We start from the raw sequence: 22,729 nt of genomic DNA, 5'->3' as shown, positions 1-22,729 counted from the left end.
TTTTGTAATGTTGTTGTTGCATATTTTTGAACATGTAAAAATAGCAGCAACATGAAAGTGTAAACATTTTACTCAGGTTAATGAGTAAAAGTAACTAATTTAATATAATATAGTAAAGTTTATTTGCAATATATGGAACACTAACTTTGAATATATTAATATAATTTATCAAAAAAATTTTATTCCGAAATTTTTCGGAATATTTTTTTAATGCGGATATGAAAATACCCCCAACTTATATTATATTTATATAAAAATTATAAGTTATTAAACTAAAACTGCGACTCCGAAAATGTTTGTTACAGTAAAGCACGTCAGTTTGAAGTTTTAAACTAATTTCGGAACACTAGCTTCAAAAATATATGTACTCCGAGAATTTGGAGTTGACTCCGAAAATTAAGGATTCACTTTGTTCTAACTTGTGCAAACGAAATATCTACAAAACTGCTTAAAATTCGCAATGCATTGTTGCATACACCATCGGAAATTCTAAATTTATGACAGGATTGCGAATTTAAATTGGTTTCTTCCTTCGACTTGGCGCCATGGAAACCGTGACCAAGTAACCAATTTTTTTAGCAAACAATAAAAAATCATAATTCATTAATGAATGAAATTATTGGAAGCATTGGGTGGCAGATTGAAATAAATTAAAATATATAGTCAAAATTGGATTTATGTCTGAACATACCCATATATTTATGCACATATAAATTTATTCAGTTGTACGCCTACCCAGATTCAGTGAGCCACAGTGCAGCTAAACTGCGGGAGTTATAGGCGCCTGCAGCAACAATAAAAAAATGTTTTAGTTGGAGTTATGACCTGCAGTTGGAGTTGCTTGCTTGCGGCATGATTTCGCTTTCTACTTCTGCACAACTTTTCGTTTTTGTTTTTTCATCTTCATAGACGTAGGGGTATCTTCAACAATTATGCGCTTCCCAACACATTGAAAGAGCGTATTTTTGCTTGTTAGCCGAAGATGGAAGGTAACTGCGCTGAGAGAATCTGCACGACAAAGACGACTGCCGCATTGAATTATTGCATGCAACTTTTCGATTGTGGCTTAGCGCATCTTTCATGGCTACCGGCGCTTTTGGAGCGACGATTTGAATGAGTTTGAAGTTTGTATCCAAAGAAAAAAATCAGCGAGAAACATTTTACAGCTTTGAATTGTTGTCGGTGTTGCTTTTTTATATATAAAAGAAAAACATTTTGCAAGTCATTCAGCGGCAGGTCTTTGCTGCCCTCTGCATCATCATTATATCACTTTTCGGGATACTTCGCAGCATGCCGCATGCACCATCCACCAATCATCTGTTATTTTATTTTGTGGCAAGCAGAGAATTTTGATTTGAAAAATGCGCTTAACGTCAAAAAAATCATTAATCATTCATAACAATGAGCGGTGCTCGTGGACAAGAGGCCGCCTTTCATTGAGCGGTGGTAAAAAATAATTGAAGTGATGGTTGCACAAATTGTCGGATGATGTGAAAATTATAATGAAACATTTTATTTATCTTTCGGTTTTGAAGTTTTTTGGGTGTTCAAAACCATATATACATACTTGCATATCAATTTATTATTTTATCTTGAAAGGTAAAAGAGAATAGATGCATTTCTTATTTTCTTATTATTTTTCCTAAAATATTTTTTCCGATATTTTTTCTCATAAAAGTTTTCTTTTTTAATTTTTGTACAAATCTACTCCGAAAGTATTTTAGTGTTCAGAACACTTCTACATGAATTGGCTTAATTTTTGCTCCGCATTTGAGGATAAAGATTTCAGACTTATTTTTATACTCTCGCAACAAAAGTTGCTAAGAGAGTATTATAGTTTTGTCCACATAACGGTTGTTTGTAAGTCCTAAAATTAAACGAGTTAGATATAAGGTTATATATACCAAAGTGATCAGGATGACGAGTAAAGTTCAAATCCGGATGTCTGTCTGTCCGTCCGTCCGCATGTCCGTCCGTGCACGCTGTAACTTGAGTAAAAATTGAGATATCTTAATGAAACTTGGAACACGTGTTCCTTGGCACCATAAAAAGGAAAGCGTGGCAGTGGTCCGATTCCGCCCATATTCGAACTTAGAATATGGGCGGAATCGGACCACTGCCACGCCCACACAATGGCGATAACCAACAACACATAAAGAGCTATAACTAAGCCATAAATTAAATTATGAAAATGAAATTTGGAACATGATCGCATTAGGGAGCGGCATATTTGAATGTAATTTTTTTGGAAAAGTGGGCGTGACCCCGCCCCCAAATAAGTATATAAACCAAATAAAGCTATATAAACCAAACTTTCTGCAGTCGGTGCTTTTAGCCGTTTCCTTATACAGTCCAAAAATGAAAGAAATCGGATAATAACCACGCCCACCTCCCATACAAAGTTTAGGTTGAAAATGACTAAAAGTGCGTTAACTCACAAACGAGAAAAATCAGAAACACCAAATTTTACATAAGAAATGACAGAAGGAAGCTGCACTGAGATTTTTTTACAAAATGGAAAATGGGCGTGGCGTCGCCCACTTATGGGTCAAAAACCATATCTCAAGAACTACTCGACAGATTTCAATGAAATTCGGTATATAATATTTTCTTGACACCCTGATGACACTAGTGGAATATGGGCGAAATCGGTTCACAACTACGCCTACTTCCCATATAACTCAATTTTGAATCCTTCTGATTCGTTCACTTTATAATGTATACATAAGGAACCGATAAAGATAGCGAAATAAAACTTTACACAAATACTGTATTTGAGCTGTGACATCACTTGTGGAAAAATTGCCACAATCGAACCATGACTTTTCAAGGCCCCTGATATCAAACATGAAGAACTCATTGCCTAAAGGTAATTTTTCACCGAAAATATAGGTAGATCTCTAAATAAATTGCGAGAGTATAAAATGTTCGGTTGCACCAGAACTTAGCCTTTCCTTACTTGTTTAATTTAGTTCTATTTCATAGTTTCAACCAAATTATGAAAATTTGCTTAACTCCGAAAATTAGTTATTTGAAAGAAAAAAAGAGTTTTCCCTTAATTTATATATTATATCTGACATTATTTTTAGTCCGAAAGTCGATTTAAAAAATATCATCAAAATGTAATTTAGTTCTTAAGTAAAAAGAGTCAAAAAGTAACTGGGAAATGAATTGGAGTCCGAAAACCTTTATTCTTATATTTTTTTTCAAATTTTGTCCGTTCGAATGGTTGGGAAAATTCCGAAAATTTAATTTTGTCCAAAAGTCTGCAGCTTTGAAATTAAAGTCTCAATGGTTTTGAAAATAACTCCGAAAAATGTGCTACTCCGAAAATTTTGGAATCATTAACAATTTTGTGCTATTCTGAAACCAAACTCACTTTCTTTTTGTCTCTTTTTTCTTGCTTTACCCAACACGTCAAGTAAAGCAATATAAAATTTTAAAGACTTGTACCTATGAACGCCCACTTTTTCTAACCATAAACATAATTATGTACAATTATTTAAGCCTAATCACTGCTCATTAAACTGCCAAAGCGCGTATCAATGATTGCACGCCTACAACACATATTACACACACCAAAAACATATTCGACCTTCAGCTAAGACATTTATATATTTTTTCTCAATTGAAAATAAAAACAACACCGACTGCAACACCTCAAAAGTTATTAATCGCACATTAAGTGCACGCTCTTGAAAATAAATCAAAACGCCAGACATTTTTTCAACGCCACTATGAATGAGTACAACTTTATAAACAAAATCGCTGGGGAGACACGCCCCCAAGCAAAGCATTAAAGTTGGCGAAAATGAAAACGAAAAAGCACTTAAAACAACAAAAACAAAAATCAGTATGAAAGAATAAAGTTTTCATGGAGTAGCACGAGGCACCAGCACAGTTCGAGGCTGCGAGTGATGAGATTGATGAGGAAGCCTAGTGATTGGATTGGCTCGATTATGATCTGCACTTTAAGCAAAAATTATTGTTGCCGGACACGCACACAGGGAGGATGCCACTTGGTCTGCACTGCTAAACGCGCTCTAAAGTGACTTGCAAAATGGCAACAACAACAATATTAGTGTGGCTGCAGATTCCTACTTTGCGGCAAAGTTCATAAAACCACCAGATCCCGAAATTACTTAGTTGGATTCGCGAAAAAGAGCGAGCAGAAATGAAAAACACTGAAAAAACAACAAAAACAAAAAACGTTGATGAGCTCCATTATTTAATCTGTTTTACCGCAATTTTATTGTTGGTCACCGCGCAGCATACAAGCAGCCTGTCTGCAAGCTCATACGCCTGCCAGTATGCTTACACACACACTCTCTCATATATGCCGCTTGCTCAACGTTGGCTTGTCGCGTTGCCGACCTACCATGACGGCGTGTTAAATTGTTTAATGAACTACAATAATGCTGATAATAATATTTAATATACTTACTAGCCGGCTTGCACCCGCTCAGCCCGCCACATATTCATACGCACTCAAGCTATGTAAGCAGCTGCGTTTGTGCTATTTTGACGCCAAAGGCGATGACTAAATTGTTCCAAAAGCGTATGATATGGCGTTGGGCAATGATGATGTGCATAATATTTATTTATTTTGTTATTGTTGTTTTTATTAACCCTTTCGCGGACACACGAAATTTAGTAAATGCTATCAGAATGACACATGCATTTATTTGGCTTATAAAACCGATAATTGAATTCCGATTTCAGTTTTGGGTTTATGGTTTATTGAATATTTAATTTTACTCAAAATTGGGACACTAACTTAAATCTGATTGCTTCTGCAATGGCACACAATAAGCTACTACATATAAAACGAATGCAGTAGACGTCGCCTATGTCCGAAGTGTTTATATACGATTTTTTTTCTATGTCGGCATATACCGACGTGTCCAATTTAAGCCATTCGTTGTGTCGGATTATGCCGACGTGTCCGCGAAAGGGTTAACTCATATACATAACTACAAATATACTATAAATACCAGGGACCGTAATCATTATAAGTTTTATTATAAAAATCACAAATAATCATATATAATGATTATTTATGATTTTTATTTTTTTGCTCAAAAATAATGATTATTTATGATTTTTTAAAAATTACTCAAAATTATTCATTAAAAGTGATGAAAATCATAAAAATCTGAATTTAAAAAATCATGGTGGAAATGGATAGATCGTCCAAAAAGGATTACAATGACGTTATCCTTATGTTTGTGTGACGATTCTAAGTGATTGATTTTTTTACTTAAAAATCCGAACGATTATCATTATTTACGGTCCCTGATAAATACCCATATACAAATCAATATATATAATATATGTATATAGATACATATATCAATAAATATTGTTTGGAGTGCTGCTTCATTCAAGTATCTTAAATTTGATTGTCTAAGTTTGTCTAATAGCTTTTGTTGACTGGCTGCTTTAGGCTGGCTGCTGGTAGACGCGTCTTTTCTGCGAAACGAATTTTTGCTTGTCATCACTGGTATATTTTTTATGTCTCATTTTTATTTAATGCTACTGCCTAGTTAGTATTTAAGAAAAAATGGCGGCATTGTTGAAAGCGGACAGTTTTGACAAATCATTTTATTGATTTATTTTTCTTCTTAGCTAAATATAAACAGATAGATGATCCGACCGAAACATGTTAAGAATTCTCCGGATTTAAAAAAAAAAATTTAAAAATACAGTTGAACTTTCCTAACTTGAAAAAGAATTTCGAGTTATAGAAATTTTCGTTAAAACATACAAGAATTGAGTTATTTTTGGCGATTTTTATTGTATTTATAAAATGTTGTACATTAACGCTGGACATTATTTCTTAAATTTACATTATAAATAATTTTCGATAATCATCTGATACTAAGTGCTTCACTTAAAAAATGATATTTCTTCAATTTCTTACCATACATACATATTCATAAATTTATTTTATTCCGAGTTGCTGGTAAGCAAGATGCGGAAAAAGTTTGTTCGTATTACCATATCTCCTATTAGAAATTCCATAAAGTTATGGTCATGTCGACTTAAATAGCAAGAAGACAAAAAATAATAAAAAACCGAAAACAAAATCTTTATGTACGCGACCATGATGAGATGAAGTCAAAATTTATGTATATGCACATAACAAGTTTTTCGAAACACGTTAAAATGCAAATGAGTTGCAAAGCCATAGAAGCAAAGAAACTCGATGATGCCCAACCATAGAAGCATTGTAGTAGAGGTAGTAGTTAGGAAGATGTAGCGAAAATTCACGGAAACTCACATACATTTTCATTAGGTAATGAGTAATAGAAAAAGTTGAAATGATGGAAATGTAACGACAGATATGAAGCTGATGATATAGGTTAATGCCTTAGTTTAGTTACTTCAGCTCAGCTTTCCTAAAAAATAATGATTTACGATTCTAAAATAAATGTCGGCGGCTCTAAATAATATGTATAATATAAGTTATAAGTCGATCTTTAAATTAAAATTGTAGTTTTTATATATTAAATATCGTTTTCAAAACTTCACATCAATTTTCTTTCACAACAGCCAGTTCACATATTAATTATTCTCATCATTTATTATTAACAAGTATAAAGTTAATATTTTAACGTAAATCGTTTGCTAATGCAATTGTTGACACGAATATACATAAATAATAGAAAATTTATTATTTGATTCCTCTCTAACTAACATTCATTAAGCTCATTCATAATATGTTGTAGTAGTAGTGTAGAGAAAAAAAGTAAATAAGAAGAATAAATATATGGCAAGGATGGTCGGGGAAATAAATCAAAGAAAAAAAAACAGATTTAACTGTTTTAATGAAAGTCGTGAGAGATTGAATTAATTGAGATTAAATTGTTATCGAAAATGTTGAAATAATTATTTTCTTGCTCGTGTATTGAATTGATAATGCTAGAAGATAATGAAATAAGATTATGGATATTATTTTTATAATTTTAAATTTATGTGTGAATGAAATTATATATATTTTGTTATTGTTGTTTTTATTATCTCATATACATAACTACAAATATACTATAAATACCCATATACAAATCAATATATATAATATATGTATCTATATACATATATTTATATATATATTTGGCGTAGAAACCGCTTAAGCGATTATAGCCGAATCCACCAGAGCGCGCCACTCGTTCCTCCTTTTTGCTTTTTGGCGCCAACTGGAAACACCAAGTGAAGCCAGGTCACTTTGCACTTGGTCTTTCCACCGGAGTGGAGGTCGTCCTCTTCCGCGGCATCATCCAGCGGGTACTGCATCGAACACTTTCAGAGCTGGAGTGTTTTCATCCATTCGTACAACATGACCTTGCCAGCGTAGCCGCTGTCTTTTTATTCGCTGAACTATGTCAATGTCGTCGTATAAATCGTACAGCGGTATTCGCCGTTGCCAATGTTCAGAGGACCATAAATATTACGCAAAACCTTTCTCTCGAAAACCCCAAGAGTCGTCTCATCGGATGTTGTCATCGTCCACGCTTCGGCGCCGTACATCAGGACGGGCATAACGAGCGACTTGTAGAGTTTGATTTTTGTTCGTCGAGAGAGGACTTTACTTTGCAATTGCCTACTCAGTCCAAAGTAACACCTGTTGACAAGAGTGATTCTGCGTTGGATTTCAAGGCTGACATTATTGGTGTTGGTAACGCTGGTTCCCAAGTAGACGAAACTATCTATTACTTCAAAGGTATGACTGTCAACAGTGACGTGGGAGCCAAGACGCGAGTGCGCTGACTGTTTGTTTGATGACAGGAGATATTTAGTCTTGTCCTCATTCACCACCCGACCCATACGCTTCGCTTCTTTATCTAGTCTGGAAAAGGCAGAACAAACGACGCGGTTGTTGCTTCCGATGATATCAATATCATCGGCATACGCCATCAAAAGGGGGGTTTCTCTTCCGAGGCTCTGATTGTCTTTTCATTGGGGAGGTTTTTTTATGTGGTGGGTCCCAAACCCTACACACAACCGCAGAAGCGGGCTTCGCGTATGTCTGTTGGCTACCCAGGGGATACTTGGTCTAAAACCGGAAGTCGTGAGCTGCTTGAGTCATATGTAACAGAATCGTTCCTGGCCACTCCCAAGTGAATGGCATTCAGAATCTTTCCTCACTTGCGTGAACTTCTACATATGACCCCATCCCCCTGAACAGAAATTAAGTTCCCTTTAATTATGTTTAAAAAGTATTATATTATTGCTGTGCTCTCTTCTTTTCCAAAGTGTCAAACTCTCCCTTAATCTAACCGTTTGATGAACAACCCGTTAAATTTTCTTGTTATTGGAATGTTCTAAATCGAATTGAGCTACGAGATTTTAGTGAATGGATTCTTAAATTATTATTTTATATAAATTCTTTAAAATTTTAACAGCATATTTAATTTTGAGTAATTATATGATCTACGTATCATCTTGACTTTGGCCTATCTAGATGCATACATAAAAAAAAGATATTCCATTGATACTTTTTTACCTTCCAATTTTCGCCTGCCTCAAATATGTTATAGTTATCTACAGAATTTCATTTTAATTAACTATGTGTTGATTACCTATAAAAGCACATACGCACAAAGATATATGCATTTCGACTCTTATTCTAGTTTATGGCAACGATTGCCTTGATTATACTCAACATTTTCAATCAAGTGAACAAATCAAGTTTTAGTTGAAATTCGTAGAATTTGAGTTTAATTAAATTCTCATGTGTTTTTCCATTATTTTGTTTCAATTTCAGAAAACGTACGAAGTGCTGTTATTCATTTGATTGCAGACGAACGCAATACTTTTTGCTGGGAGGAAATAGGTAAGCAAAGATAAAACTTATTTTATGGACAGAAATGAATGAAAAGCACAGAGAAAGAAAATTTAATTGAAATATTTAAGAATAAATACTATTTAAGTGGTGAAAGTGGTTAAAATATTTAATAGCATAGGTTGATAATGTGCTATTGAAAATAATAATGACCGTTATTGGCTCAAACCTTAAATGTCTATTACTGAGTGCAGAATTTAATAACAGGAAAATTTAATTTAAATTTAAATGTATTTATTTTGTTAAAAAATGTTTAAAGCTTCGAAATCGAACAGCTTACGTCCTGCTATGCTTCGATGTCTCTGTAGAAATGTCAATCAAAGAGTTTATGAGGAATAATAATCGCTGGACCTGAAGTACGTTATGTTTTAACAACAACTGAGACTGAACCCACGACTAAATGTAAAATAGTTAACCACTTAACTAGAAATGCCTTCCGGGTTTATCCCCACTAAAACTCTAGTTCAAACCTACCTGTGATTTGTTACATAAATCCCTTAGTTAAGGAACTGAGCTCGAAACCAATATCCATCTTCTACCGCTGTAATGTGTGCTCAACTGATGAGTGCAACGGCCACAAATCAAATATTGACTACACAGATTGCCAATTAAGCCACCGAATAAATAAAATACTTCACCAGCAACTACCAGAAATAAAACAATAACAAATATAACATGGATGTATGCGCAATAATCATTCGGCAATAAAACCCGCAATGCTTGGTACAATACATATAAATAACGGGTGATTTTTTTGAGGTTAGGATTTTCATGCATTAGTATTTGACAGATCACGTGGGATTTCAGACATGGTGTCAAAGAGAAAGATGCTCAGTATGCTTTGACATTTCATCATGAATAGACTTACTAACGAGCAACGCTTGCAAATCATTGAATTTTATTACCAAAATCAGTGTTCGGTTCGAAATGTGTTTCGCGCTTTACGTCCGATTTATGGTCTACATAATCGACCAAGTGAGCAAACAATTAATGCGATTGTGACCAAGTTTCGCACTCAGTTTACTTTATTGGACATTAAACCAACCACACGAATGCGTACAGTGCGTACAGAAGAGAATATTGCGTCTGTTTCTGAGAGTGTGGCTGAAGACCGTGAAATGTCGATTCGTCGCCGTTCGCAGCAATTGGGTTTGTGTTATTCGACCACATGGAAGATTTTACGCAAAGATCTTGGTGTAAAACCGTATAAAATACAGCTCGTGCAAGAACTGAAGCCGAACGATCTGCCACAACGTCGAATTTTCAGTGAATGGGCCCTAGAAAATTTGGCAGAAAATCCGCTTTTTTATCGACAAATTTTGTTCAGCGATGAGGCTCATTTCTGGTTGAATGGCTACGTAAATAAGCAAAATTGCCGCATTTGGGGTGAAGAGCAACCAGAAGCCGTTCAAGAACTGCCCATGCATCCCGAAAAATGCACTGTTTGGTGTGGTTTGTACGCTGGTGGAATCATTGGACCGTATTTTTTCAAAGATGCTGTTGGACGCAACGTTACGGTGAATGGCGATCGCTATCGTTCGATGCTAACAAACTTTTTGTTGCCAAAAATGGAAGAACTGAACTTGGTTGACATGTGGTTTCAACAAGATGGCGCTACATGCCACACAGCTCGCGATTCTATGGCCATTTTGAGGGAAAACTTCGGAGAACAATTCATCTCAAGAAATGGACCCGTAAGTTGGCCACCAAGATCATGCGATTTAACGCCTTTAGACTATTTTTTGTGGGGCTACGTCAAGTCTAAAGTCTACAAAAATAAGCCAGCAACTATTCCAGCTTTGGAAGACAACATTTCCGAAGAAATTCGGGCTATTCCTGCCGAAATGCTCGAAAAAGTTGCCCAAAATTGGACTTTCCGAATGGACCACCTAAGACGCAGCCGCGGTCAACATTTAAATGAAATTATCTTCAAAAAGTAAATGTCATGAACCAATCTAACGTTTCAAATAAAGAACCGATGAGATTTTGCAAATTTTATGCGTTTTTTTTTTTAAAAAAGTTATCAAGCTCTTAAAAAATCACCCTTTACATAAGAATGCGTACAACATGCCGGCAGAGACCTCCGTATGTAAAGGTTTAATCTGTACGTCTGTGGTGCACACCCATTGCATGTCTGGAAAAAATTTGCAAAGCCAGCCTGGTAGCTGCCACTTTTCCAATCCGGCTTTAAACTTACTTGCCACACCCGACGCAACCTGCCACAGAAATGCTACTCCTTTATAATTCTTTGCCTGCCAGTTTATACTTTTACTAAACAAACAAAACAACAACAATTACAAATAATCTATGAGGCATAAGAGCTATACTTCTACCAGTCAGCTTAGAATTCCAACTCGTATCCGTTTATTTATTTGATTCTGCTGATGCTTATGCCACGGTCATCAACTGTAAATCATTCATCTATGATTCTAAGCAAATCGGTTTTATTGTACAACAACAAATCATGTGTGAAGTGTGCAAATGAGAATAACATGTAAAATATCATATTATACTGGTTTCTTAACATAAAGGGTGTGCTTTTTTGGGCTCTATACATTGTCTTTAATTGGAACATCAACAGAATGTAGTCGAAAGGAGTCCATTTGTGTGTGCTTTGACATCTGGTTATACTGTTATTCCTCTAGGAATTTTCAACATCTAAAACAGGTCCTTTTATTTTCATACATTTTTACAATATATCTCCTTTTTATAGAGAAGGCACCACTCATTTCGCTATAATTAAATTTTTTTAGATATTCTTTCCTTTGATTACCATATTATTATTTATAGAACCGACCTTATTTCGCGTCTTTGATAAGCGTAAAATTACTTTGCATTGACTAACTAGTAGCAGATCTCAGTTGATTATAAATATTTGGAGCATGAAATTCACACTGAAGTGTTTAAATTAATATATAATGGTATAAGTCGCATAAATCAGCGCATTCTTGAATGAAATACGTGATTAACTTTCATGCCTAAGATATATAGCTCCCAATGTTTTCTCATTATTAATATCTAAAAAACTACTTTTTAATCAGTGTTGCATTCTTCCTCTTCTGGAAGAGAATATTTTATTTTACTAAATACTGGAATATATGAATTCGATTATTAAGACGGATTAATTTGCGCCTAAAACTGCTCTCATTTGAAATCCTAAACGGCAGATGGACAGTGTATTCATCTATTTAAAGAATTCATCTCCGAAGTCATAACTGGAGCAGTGAGAGTCCAGAAAATATGCACTTGAATAAAAGAATATTTTAATTCATACAGCTTTACCAGTTGTACGTATTTTTCCGGGTCTATCTGATATGTTCGACATGACCTTATTTGTATTTGTTATTATTCTTCTTCAAACCAATCAAACTACTACTAAATGACATTCTTCTGAGTTTTCTAGTTATATTCTCTGCTCTACTTTTGTGTCAATCGATTTTTCATTTCACTATGTAAGATAACTGTTTCCAAAGGGATAGCCAAAGGAGTAGGTGCAGTCTTTGCATTATTAAAAAGTTTTCCAGAATTTTCAGGGTGTGAATTTAATAGCTATGTTACATGTTTGCTCAAATATACCTATTATTATTATTAACTTGATTCGCTGTGATTAGCTTATAATGTAGTCACGTAACTATTATGAAGAAACTACTTCACACTTAACATAAATATATAAATATATTTTCCAAAATATTTAGGACTATCACGCACACATTTGCTGTTTTCTTCTTGTGTGCATTGTGCCAGTGTATTTCATTTTTTTTTTCAGCCAATCCTTTATGTTTTATATTATTATTTCCTGAGGATTCCCACTTATTGAATTACTACATAAAAGTCGAATAACCTAGAATACGAAAGAAGCATTAATAATGAAAGTCTATAAATTAATATAAACATGTTTTCTTACTGAATTTGCTAAATAAAAAACATTGAAATTTAGCTAAAAAAATAAAAAAACCTTAAACAACCTTGAACTCTACATAACATTGGACTAGTAAAAAGTAAAAGTTTGTGTTAGACTCAAAACTATCATACAATTTATTTGCATAAAGTAAAAACGCAATCCTTGCCACAATGTCCTTTAATCCCACAGGCAATTGGCTACAAAAGCTATTACTAGCTGAAATTTGCTAATATACAATACATTCACATAACGGCATTGAAACGACCAGTGTTCATATGTTCGGATAGAATGCCATAGGCGGTTAACTAAGTGCAGTTGTAGGCGGCAAAGGGAAGTAGTCGTAAAGCCCTTTTGGCGGTTGGATCATTTTACGCGTTCGAACGAATTTATTTATTTTGTTACGCGAACATTTGCAACAACAAGAGATATGTATTGAAGTGGCTGGAAAATTTCCTTTTGGCTAACCGCAGCCGCATACACACACGGGTGACAATGGAAGGGCTCAACTCTAACTCCTCAACATAGTGGTATAGTAAATAGTAAATTTTAACAAACCAAATTGCGAGGAGACCACAGACTTATGGAACACTAGGAGTATGCATACATACATACATAGAAGCCTTTCCAAATGTCGTGTGTTAGGGTCAAATGCTAGGCAATTGGCGTACAGCTGACAGATTGTTTGCGGAATTCAATGGGCTTGGCAGATGAACGAACACGCGACAACGAGACGTTAAAATATGTGTTGCTAGTTTTTATATGCGGGGACAACTTTGTTAACTACTATATTTTAGTTACCTACGAAACTGAAGGGAAAATCTGAATAAAGTTTAGTTAAAATTTGTTTTTTTATTTAATATCTATTTTTGTTCCACTGTGGCTACGTACTCAAGTATACTATATATAGTTTATAAGTATGTTGGTAGCAACTGACTCAGTATTGGATTGCCTTTAGATATACTCAGGCATATATAAACATAAAATATATTTATACATATCTATTTTTTTAGATCTACATATTGTGTTTGTTTGTATGTAAAATATGTAAACTAAATAAATAAAAATATTTCCTAAGCTCTGTCTGGTAGCCAATAATGGCTTTTATGCGTGGATAGGTAATATAAGGTAGTTTTTGATGGTCACTTGTTACAGACAAATACTTACAAACATTGCTGCTCTTATTTAACAATATTTTGGTCAACTGGCTGCTGCGGGCCAACAGTCATTGTTTTTGTTGTCACTTACCTTGTTGCAGTTGCTGCTGCTTTTGCATACATATATATTACGGCCCCTGACAGGCGTGCGAATGGATACACGTTGTTGATATATTTATTTGCTTGATCACACGGTATGCGAAAAAAAAGATTAAAGCAAGGCTATGGGCAATGTTCATATCGACAATGATATTCGGTATATCGTATATCGGACAAACCAGTGGCAATTAAAAATGTGACACAATAAATAGTAAATTCGGTTTCTTCAGATCATAATATAGAATAATAGCACAATTTTGCCATGATAAAACCATAGACATAAATAAAGAAAGTGGAAAATATTCCGCTACTATGTCTCTTATCTGTTGGCCTGATCTCTGAGTTTTTTATTGTCTCTATGAGTGATTAACGATTTCCATTTAATTAAAGGCTTTCTCACAAAAAGTGTGTTCACTAACTGCATATTTATTTTTTTGCCTACGACCATACAGTCATACAGTGTGTGTTTACAATTCGATGTCCTTCACGTCCTTGATTTTCCACTAAGTCAAGCGTCTAGAAGTTTCGTTTTTGATTTTGCTTTAAACCTTTGTACTTACAAGTTGCGATCGAACGTGCGGCGCATACGAAAGCCATAAATAGGTTTTGCAGGTGGTTTTCATAAACAGAACTATTTACATAGCAATTTAATGGTATATAATTATGACGGCTTTCTCGAACACTGAGTAAACGCAAGCAACATTCAGGTGAAAATCAATAGCTCATTTGCATATACATAGATATAATGAGCGGGGAGTTAAAGTGTGTGGCTTTAGGAGCTTTAAGCTCTTCGATCATACAAAAATACCAATATACTTACAAATATACTAGTTTATACGTAAGCCAGACTCTGCTGCCACGCAACCGCTTTGGAATTTCACTAAATGGCTGCATGCGCAATCCTTTCGTTGAGGTTTTGGACCTCCCGAGCCGTATATTCACGTGCCAAACAGACATTTCCGAATCGATAACGGCACGAGGCATTTGTGTGTATTTAGGTATGCTAAAACCGTTAAAAGATATTTGAACAGGCGCATTCGTTTTTGTTGGCTAGTCAAAGCAAAGCAGCCACAGCTGTGAATAGCTGAACTAACAAGCGAACTGGCCGCCGGCCAAAACGCAAAAATGCTTCAGACAACACGAGGTAAAAGCCAGCCCGCAGTTGGCGGGTTTGCGCTGCACTACATACTCGAGAACAACTACATAAACGAGAACTTGTGCAGCCACTAGTAACTGCACTTTGCAACATCTAACAACTGCCAATTGCGAGCTCTTTCTTTTACGGCGGGAGTAATGAAAATCCAATTTTTGGGTAAAATGAAAAAAAAAAATGAAAACAGTTTGCAAATTACTGCATAAAGTACTTTAACTGCCAGCACAACAATAAAATAAATTAGAATAATACACCGCCAGCCAGTGTAGCTGTAGAAGTACGTCTACATAAATAAATATGTTTACAATTATATCATGCACAAGTTTCTAAAATAGTTAAAATATATATAATTCATACTTGTTGCAAAGCAACTAATATTGGACTAGTTAATGGTTAACTATTCGTCGTAATTAAAATAATAAAATTACTGCTTTATTTTCTAATACTCTATTAATACTTTATATTCCGACTACTATGTCAATCAACCGCTGATACCAGCTTATAATTTTAGTATGTGCCAAGCACCCAATTAAGTGTAGTAAAATTACAACAAAAAAAATAGGTTTCAAATTAAAATTATTATGGAATTCTGCAACAATTTGCAAACTCCAACAATAAACTGCAACCAATTTACACTACATCAACAGGCTACACGGCGTATACGTAACATACTAAAACAACACGTCCCTCTGGTATACTATGATTTCCTCACGCAAGCCTCGTGTCGCGCTCTATATTGCTGCTATTCTAAACTGTAGTAATCTAGCTGAACTCCCACCTCACTTGTGCCGCCATGTAACACATTACATAATTATAATAATGTTTTTTTGTTTTTTTTTTTTTTATTTAAATTGTTTCACATCTCCGTCGTGAGCTTATTAATGTGTAGATGGCATGACTTAAGAGCATGTGACGTGCAAATAGGAAATGAAAGTTGTAGAAGCACGTGGGCGGCATTCTGTTGATTGTCAGTAATGAAAATTATTTTACGTAATGTGTATGTAAGAACACATGCTTCCTTTTAAGTGTGAAAAACTCTTCAGTGATGACATAATTTCTCCTAGGTAAAGTGTTTTGTTTATATGAAAGAAATTTTTGACGTGAATTTAATATGACAATAATAAAAACAAAATAATTTTTTTTAATAAGTTTAGCCTAAAAGTATGCATCTTAAAGTGCTTGTTATTTGTGATACCTGAAAGTATGCTTTTAGAGTGTAGTCCTGACGAGAGAGGCAGAAAATTGAATGAAACACTGAATGTATAAATACATTGTATAAAAAAATGCATTAAAATAAAACAATAAACTCTCGAAAATGGTAAGACGTTAAGAATAGTATGCTAAGTTCGCATTTTTCCGTGAAAAAAATACTACTAAAAATGTACTTGGAAAAATAGTGAATTAACTCGTCTAGTTTATGTATATTAGCATCCTTCTTCTATCCAAAATTAAACTTTGATACATTAAACAATTTCGTAAATTATAAAGTTACTCATACGCACCGGACTTTATGCAAAGTCTGCCACTTCCCACCAACAGCACCTAATGCAAACTAAAACAACCACAAAATAAAAGCAGCATTTGCCGCGTTCAAAGTACTTTTTGGCACGTTGGGAAAATCCCATCACCGGAAAAATAAATTTTTCTGCTAAATCAATCGAATTCCGTCGCCACAAACACCGAAGCAGAGTACGAAATGAAAGCACAAATGTGCATCGCTGTGCACGAGGTGCGTGTAGTGCTGAAAAAATACACTCTTTTTGGGGAATTACGTCCAAACTTGCACATTTCGGGCCACTAAACTACGATTTGGCGTTCTCAACTCACACACACTTAAGGCAAACACTCACATCTACACAGAAACTAGTGGGAATGTGTTTGGGTGCTTGTCGAGCAGGTGCTCTAACTACAACACCCTTGAGGCGCTGAATTGCGTTGTTACATTCAACCCTTCATGAGGACTCACGCTCATAAATTATTCCAACGGGGCAATTAGTAGTAAATTTAGTGCAAAGTGGTTTTTCTAAATATGTGTGTGTATGTTTGCCTCTGCTTGTGTGTGTGTATATTATCTACGAAAGTAAGTTAGTCAACGGCTTAGTCGCCATTAAATGCCACAAATGCAGTTGAGAAGGCAAATAGCGAAACGCTTCACACAATCTAACAGCTGCAACTGGGCATTATTTTTTGTCGAAAAAGTAACCACTAGTGTTGGAAAGCATTTTTCGGGGTAAACGAATTAAAAAAGAGTACATATTCAATGTAAAATCAGCATTTTTGTGAAACAACAGAACTATATTAGGAAGCAGAACGCAAATTCAATCAATTTATACCATAACGAAAATTAAACCGAATTAACAATTATTTTGGACTGTTTGTAAAAAGGGTGAAATTTTTAAATGGAAAAATATATGCCCATGTAGGATACAATTCACTTAAATATCTAAATCAAGGTGAAGAGAATTCGAATTAAACTATTTTTAAGTAATAATAGTTTAGTATGTATGTGTGTGCATATACCTTCATTTAAAAATATTAGCGGAACATTTCTACGTTTAATCGCTCTTTCGCTTCTTTTGTTAAGCGCTTATAGCTATATGATGCAATAACGTTTATATTATGCTACATAGTACTTGTATTTGCAACATGGTGCATGTGGCACACTCAAAATACTTGTACATAATTTCGGTGTTATTAGGTTAACCGCATCGCTTCTTCTATATTCTTTATTCTGATTTTATCTATTTCACATGCTTCTCTGCGAACTGGTCTACTTCGACCGTTTTGCCTATAACAAATTCTAAGCGATTTTATTCGCGGCTTCCTTCTGTGCGTATGCTTATAAGCGCTTACGTTAATAATAATACAGACAGTATTAAATAGCTATTAATGTGAGTATGTATGCTACTGTATGTGTTGACATTGCAAACATACTCCCACAATTAAAGTGTGTACATATACATATATTCACTATATATAAATATATGTATGTATTCCAAATCTGCATTCTTAGTTTTGCCGTTTGGCATCATTTCGTCGTTCTCATTCCTTTGCATTTGCTTTGATAGTGGCTTGTATGTAGTCCAAATGTTTTTTCTACATACATATATATGTGATTTTTCCTCTCAACTTTGCTTGGCGTTGTAAGCTTATCCACTTAACCCTCTTAGTTCACAGTGGGTTGCTGAGGCGTACAAATGCGGCTCAGCTTCAGCGAAAGTTCATTGAGAAAAAGTATGCGGCCACAAAGGAATGTCGGATGGATCGCTCAGTTTGCTTATTTTTATTGGAAAGCGGCTTCCTTCTGCTGGTTAGCTAGCGATAATACAGAACAAATAGCGTGAACACACTTGACGTGTGGAGGTAATTTTGTTCATGTGTTTGTTCATACTTATCATTAGATGGCCAATTAAATTAATATAAATAGGAAATAATGCTTCGAATGGAAGGCTTAAATTATGAGTTAATGTTTAGTCTTTAGGAGAACAACAATGAATTTTAAGTAAACTTTTAATTATATACACAAGCTAAGAAATTTCACATATGTGAAGTTTGTAAACATTCCTGGAAAACTACTGTAACATATACTAAAAAAAGCGGCTAAAAATATTCCTGAAGTAGTAGAAGTAGTAGAAATGTACGTTTTTAGGATATTAATTTATTAATTTGTCCAAATTAGTAGGATCAAGTCGAAATGACATTATAAGTTAAGTGGAAAGACCACAGATTATAGGAATGGTAGTGCAGATATAGAGATAGTGTTAGGTACATGGAAAAAAAAAGAACTTTTGAGTTCATCAGACAAAATGTACTATCTTAAAGCTACAACAGCAATATTTTTTCATCTACACTTTCGATATTGACTTTTAAATGGGACGTCACATAATAGAAAGAGATTAACTTCTTCGTGAAACCGCAATGCCAATCTCCAGAGATTTCTCGTGGAGCTTAGAACAGAAATCACCGGAAAGTGAATATCATTCTGAGGGATCTTTAATACATTAGGACTTAACTAACTTTTTTAACATAATTACCCCAAAAACAAATATTTAATCACCGGTAATCACAAATTCGCTGCAACATCAATCAGAGCACAAATGTTGCGGTAAATGATGGCAGTTGCCGAAATTCATTACAGCTAGCTGACACACATACATTTGTACTTTACTTTACTGCCGCTGTTTGTGCAGATGGCGTCTTTGGCTATCAACGTCGTCATCTTCAACATCATCGCAATTTCCGCTGCTAATGTGCCGTTATACACGCATGCACTAATGCCTACATGCATACATATAACAAGACAGATATCGTGGAAAGCGGTTGCGAAGAACATTACCAGAAGATTAAGCGTAATTTTTGCGAAGCTCGTGATTTGGTTGACAGCCATATGACAGCATATGGCGCTAATTAACACTGAGAAAAAAAAATTGCTTGTATTTTGAACTTTTCTTTCCAAAATCAAGGTGGAAATTTGCATTTATAAAAATCATTATTTTCTATTAAAAGTTTTTTCCCAAGAAATTGCATTAAAAAAATTAAATTGTTAGTTTTCAAACTGAATTCATTTATATCGTAAAATTGTATACTGAGATACATGTATTTGTATTTATGTACAGCTTCCCATGGCGTTTGCAATCAGTTACTTGCAGTCGGCGTAATTATTTCCAGCGCTACCGTTATGTTGACCGCTAGCAAAGCATTGCCAGAGATAACGGCTTTTTATTGCCATCAAACAAGGCAGGTAGACAGGTGCTGTGTCCAGCTACCGAGTTGTTTGCGCTATTCGAGGGAATCTTGCAACTGAAGACGTCATTGACTGGCGATCGCCATGGTAGCCGGACATTTCAGCGTTTGGATCGGGCTGCAGCAGTCGTAACATGTTTGTTGGAGTTGCTCCATAAATATTTATTATTTTTTCTTCGCAGCAAGCAAGTGAAACTGCTTACTTCAATGCTAAATTGTATTCATTTCAACTTGCTAAACAAGTTTGACATTCAATGGGCATTTGCGGGTTATATTGTAATCGATGCGTGATAGACACGGCAATAACAATAAAATTTTGAAAATTGATTGAAATTTTTTCATTTATTTATAAGAATTAAAGTGTATTAAAATGAGAAATTAAATATTTCTGCAAAATTTTTGGAAATTGAATTGCAAATTGAAAAAAGTTACAAATAAAACCATACAAGGTTGCCAATTGTTTGAACATTTTCATTAAATTTTTTAGTTTTTGGTTAAAAATTTTAATGAAACAGAGAATTAAAAAAATATGAGATTTCAGAAAACAATTAAATAGTTAGCAGTTAACAATTTTTTTGCAAAATTACATTAATGAAATAAATAAAAAACTAAAATATCGGTATACAACATAATATTCTTTCACTTGTAGAGATTTTGAGAAGTGCTGCCATCTGTTTGAAATTTGAATTATAACAAAGAGCCCTACAATATGAAGAGTTTCATAAATCCTTCCAAACTCTCGGTGGAAAATTTAACTACTACATATTTTGAAAAAATTTAATTTTTGCACTCTCATCTGAATATCGAGTTGTTCCAATTAATGCATAAATCTTATTCGCAATTCTCATTTCCTAATACCAATCGGATTCACACACTAAAATTATTCAGGCCAACCATACTCTTATGCGGGATGTGCACATTTCGCTTTCGCAAATTTTCTTTTAATTTCCCAACATAATTTTCTTAGGAGAAGCGCTGAAGCATTTATTGCCGTAATTGCACACTGAGCCACTTAGGAGCATGTACTTGTATGTATGTATCTGAATAAATACAAATACTGTGGCAAGTGTTATGCCTCACACTTTGATTAAAAATTTCACGGTCGACACGTTTTATGATTATTAGCTAGCTTTTAGCGGCTGACAACTTGGCGCTATTGGGTATCTACTAATTCTACTTAATTTCCTACACTTCGAATTCGATGTGTGCACTCACACAGAAATTTGTTTTTCTTTTTTTACATTTTTTGGAGTTAGTACGCGTGTTAGTGTCGATAATCACCCAAGTTCCAATATATTGTGGTACTTGTAGAGTTTTATGTGTTAACCACGCAGTGAACTACAAGCCATGTGGACTCACCTTCAGACTGGTTAGTTTTAGATCATTGCAATAATACATTAAATTATAGAAATATTTGTCCCACCATTTTTAAGATCCCAGAACTGTCTTGTTATGGACCCCAAAATATAAAGAAAGCGTGTCGACACTTTCTCCTAAAGTAAAAATTTTGACGGACTACAATTGATTAGATGAAGAAAGCGTGTCAACACTTTCTCCTCAATCGGCAGCTTTAGCTAGACTGATGTTAAAACACCCGTGAACCGGACGGATTTGCATGGGATCAATAGTAGAAGCATCAGAACAGATTTGCGGTATGCATGAGGGCCTTTTGGCTCATACATAGATCATGACAAAGAACCAGTGTTTTAATTATCCAAGAGGGACAATTATGAGTCTCCATCGCGGAATTCATCTTACCTAAAGCTTAAATAAAGAAAATGGACTGAATTGAAAAGGCGGCATCAATATTATAGGCATTCTTGAAGTGGATATCCTCTGTCTACATGTACTAAGAAATGGAAAAATTCTTGGTTCAAGCTCACGTCCTTCTCTTAATTAGTCTCAGGTTCTCTCAACTATTTTACTGCTGGGTAATCATAGAGCATCATGCAAATATCGAAATATTTCATTACATGTATGAAAAGCAGTCTGGTATGGCATGCTCTTTGACTTTCGATTCAAAGTGGACGAAGATTCCACAAGCAAAAGTGACCGTTGGCATAGCGAGAAAATACTTTTACAGCAACTGAGAAAAGTATGCCGCGGCGTAGCCATGAATTTCACCAATTTCTTTTAAATCAATTTCTACGATTCGCGCTTAAACTACCCGCGTTCACTTAGCCACCACGTACATATTTGTAATTCTGCTGCAGCTGGTATGATTTTCTCCTAAGCTTTCTTAAAATCGCCAACAAGTGTGGCAAGTGGCTGCGGATGAGTCGTCAGTCGACGTAGTATGAGCTCTTTGATTCATTCGCCAATTTTGTTGGATGCCGCTGTTAGCCAATTCGGATTGAATTGTTGTTGTGTTTTTTTGAGTCTTGATTGCGGCATGTTGACAGCTGTTGCCGTTAAAAGTTGCCACATTAGCTGCTTGCCATTCGCTGTTTGCTGTCTCTTGTTTGTTGCCTGCTATAGATGCCTTATTGTTGTTGCCAAATCCATTGTTTGCTTTTGCTGCATAAAATATGTGAGGAGCTGCTGTTGTGTCTGTGTGCAGTTTCCTCGGTGATACAAAAGCGCGATAAAGTAAAGAGTAAACAGTGATTTTAGAAGCAAAAACAATTCGATAGCAGACCGCGTCAACAATGCTGCCACTTAGCTGTTGAAAGTTAGGAATTTGTAGCAGTGCCATGCTTTCTTTTCTGCGAATTTTCAACAGCTTCGCCGTTTTCCTTTGATTTTTCGCAATGTCACATCCATATACAAATACATATTTATAAGAAACGCTTTAGCGGCAGACACTTGATAGAGTTGTTTTGTAACATTTCTTA

The 22,729-nt window shown here is 34.8% G+C and overlaps 1 protein-coding gene across 3 annotated transcripts in view; it reads left to right on the top strand.

Annotated features, from left to right (window-relative positions):
* LOC105215096 (putative polypeptide N-acetylgalactosaminyltransferase 9) overlaps positions 1 to 22,729 on the top strand; it is a 148,392-nt gene that overhangs the window by 39,325 nt on the left and 86,338 nt on the right. For all 3 annotated transcript variants that reach the window (XM_054235066.1, XM_054235065.1, XM_054235063.1), the window contains one exon: positions 8,768 to 8,836. The gene's annotated coding sequence lies outside the window, so the exon portion shown is untranslated. The remainder of the gene's footprint in view (positions 1 to 8,767; positions 8,837 to 22,729) is intronic.

This window comes from Zeugodacus cucurbitae, chromosome 6, assembly GCF_028554725.1.
Source record: "Zeugodacus cucurbitae isolate PBARC_wt_2022May chromosome 6, idZeuCucr1.2, whole genome shotgun sequence".
Taxonomy (NCBI): domain Eukaryota; kingdom Metazoa; phylum Arthropoda; class Insecta; order Diptera; family Tephritidae; genus Zeugodacus; species Zeugodacus cucurbitae.
The sequence above is the reverse complement of the archived record's forward strand: the minus strand, read 5'-3'. Positions and strand labels throughout refer to the sequence as shown.